Here is a 3255-nt window from a genome sequence, read left to right on the forward strand (position 1 = left end):
CCTCCCTCTACGTGCCACTATGCGTTGACCTGGTGTGATGCAAGATTACCTAGCATTGAGTCATGCGCCGCGCGGCTTCAACATGCGTGTAGTTAATATATTTTGACTAAGACTTTTTTTTACCAAGTCTCTTTTTTACCAAGACCTAGGCTCATGCCTCTACTGACCCGGGACTGGCATGCCTAGCTAGGTCTGACCTCCCTCTACGTGCCACTATGCGTTGACCTGGTGTGATGCAAGATTACCTAGCATTGAGTCATGCGCCGCGCGGCTTCAACATGCATGTAGTTAATATATTTTGACTTAGACTTTTTTTACCAAGTCCCTACCCGCCAACCCGTCACAAGACCTAGGCCCATGCCATGGACTGTCCCAAGTCCCTACCCGCTACCCGTCACAAGACCTAGGCCAATGCCTCTACTGACCCGGGACTGGCATGCCTAGCTAGGTCTGACCTCCCTCTACGTGCCACTATGCGTTGACCTGGTGTGATGCAAGATTACCTAGCATTGAGTCATGCGCCGCGCGGCTTCAACATGCGTGTAGTTAATATATTTTGACTTAGACTTTTTTTACCAAGTCCCTACCCGCCAACCCGTCACAAGACCTAGGCCCATGCCTCTACTGACCGCTACCCGTCACAGGACCTAGGCCCATGCCTCTACTGACCCGGGACTGGCATGCCTAGCTAGGTCTGATCTCCCTCTACGTGCCACTATGCGTTGACCTGGTGTGATGCAAGATTACCTAGCATTGAGTCATGCGCCGCGCGGCTTCAACATGCGTGTAGTTAATATATTTTGACTTAGACTTTTTTTACCAAGTCCCTACCCGCCAACCCGTCACAAGACCTAGGCCCATGCCTCTACTGACCGCTACTCGTCACAGGACCTAGGCCCATGCCTCTACTGACCCGGAACTGGCATGCCTAGCTAGGTCTGACCTCCCTCTACTTGCCACTATGCGTTGACCTTTTGTCTTTTGACTTGCGTAGGAGAATTTTGTCTTAGACTCAGATACTCAGCCAACCAAGTCCCTACCCGCTACCCGTCACAAGACCTACACGCTTAGTTTACTCTACCTATTTATGGGTACTTGATTCACCCATATTTGAGTATACCATAATTATGGGTGAAATATACCAATAATGTTAGTAAAGTTTACTTATAATGTTGGTAAGTTGCTTCACCCAAATATGAGTAAATGAGTTTACCCATATTTGGATGAAAAATAAAACATTTTCGTTCCTCAGTCGAGAACATGGATACCGGGTGTGCTCCTCGCAGTCGTGTTATTAATTCCTTCGTTAATTTGGAATACTTGTATTTCAAGATCTTTTCTTCATTTACTGGTGAGTATTCAATTAAATAAGTAACGACAATGGTCAGGAACATTTTATTTCTAAGTTTTACGAACATTTCCTTTCGCAATTTCAGATTTTGATTTCGGCCGGACATCGACCACTGGGAAATCGCAGGCTGTAACAATGGAAGTTACCTTGCGAGAACTTGCGAATAAATTCATCATACAATGCAAAACAGGAAATTCAGTGGAGCTATTAGCGACTGCCAGAATGAAGCGAAGGATGCGATTTCAAATAAACCATTCTATCTATACGGTGGGCTGCAGATTCACGTTAGTGCTACCGGTCAATCATCAACTGGTCGTCGGCCGTGGAAACATAAGCTGCCCAGAATAAGATGCAACATTAGTGATATAAGCAGTAGGTCTCCAGCAACGAGCGCAACAATATACTGCTTTCGGAAATAATAACAGTTTCGGCTTCTCCAGAAGGTTTTTCATCGCAACATTTCCTATATGTATTACATACCAGTAATTCCTTGAATAATGATCCTATTTAGTTCATTCTTCCATATTAAATTTGCATAAATAAAGATAATTTTTGTCACGTTATTTTATAAACATTTTCATTTCGTATTAACAAGAAATCGGAACTTACAAAATGCAATTTTTTATCTCTTATAAAAAGACTCCCTAAGTAAAAGCTCAAGAAAGTACCTACATTTGGGTAATATTCACCTATAAACTGCTCCTATAATGAAATACCCAAATATAGGTAAACGATGATTTACCCATATCTAGGTATGTGCACTTTTGGGAATTTTAGGTACTCTTCACCCATATTTGGGTGAATTGAAGTAAGCGTGTAGGCCCATGCCTCTACTGACCCGGGACTGTCATGCCTAGCTAGGTCTGACCTCCCTCTACGTGCCACTATGCGTTGACCTGGTGTGATGCAAGATTACCTACCACTATCAATTGGAAGGAGAATTTTGTCTTAGACTCAGATACTCAGCCAACCAAGTCCCTACCCGCTACCTCCCTCTACGTGCCACTATGCGTTGACCTGGTGTGATGCAAGATTACCTACCACTATCAATTGGCAGGAGAATTTTGTCTTAGACTCAGATACTCAGCCAACCAAGTCCCTACGTGCTACCTGTCACAAGACCTAGGCCTATGCCTCTACTGACCTGGGACTGGCATGCCTAGCTAGGTCTGACCTCCCTCTACGTGCCACTATGCGTTGACCTGGTGTGATGCAAGATTACCTAGCATTGAGTCATGCGGCTGCGCGGCTTCAACATGCGTGTAGTTAACATATTTTGAATTAGACTTTTTTACCACGTCCCTACCCGCCAACCCGTCACAAGACCTAGGCCCATGCCTCTACTGCCCGCTACCCGTCACAAGACCTAGGCCCATGCCTCTACTGACCCGGGACTGGCATGCCTAGCTAGGTCTGATCTCCCTCTACGTGCCACTATGACCTGGTGTGATGCAAGATTACCTAGCATTGAGTCAAGCGCCGCGCGGCTTCAACATGCATGTAGTTAATATATTTTGACTTAGACTTTTTTACCACGTCCCTACCCGCTACCCGTCACAAGACCTAGGCCCATGCCTCTACTGACCCGGGACTGGCATGCCTAGCTAGGTCTGACCTCCCTCTACGTGCCACTATGCGTTGACCTGGTGTGATGCAAGATTACCTACCACTATAAATTGGTAGGAGAATTTTGTCTTAGACTCAGATACTAAGCCAACCAAGTCCCTACCCGCTACCCGTCACAAGACCTAGGCCCATGCCTCTACTGACCCGGGACTGGCATGCCTAGCTAGGTCTGACCTCCCTCTACGTGCCACTATGCGTTGACCTGGTGTGATGCAAGATTACCTACCACTATAAATTGGTAGGAGAATTATGTCTTAGACTCAGATACTCAGTAAACC

This window comes from Armigeres subalbatus, chromosome 3 (assembly GCF_024139115.2).
Source record: "Armigeres subalbatus isolate Guangzhou_Male chromosome 3, GZ_Asu_2, whole genome shotgun sequence".
Lineage (NCBI taxonomy): Eukaryota > Metazoa > Arthropoda > Insecta > Diptera > Culicidae > Armigeres > Armigeres subalbatus.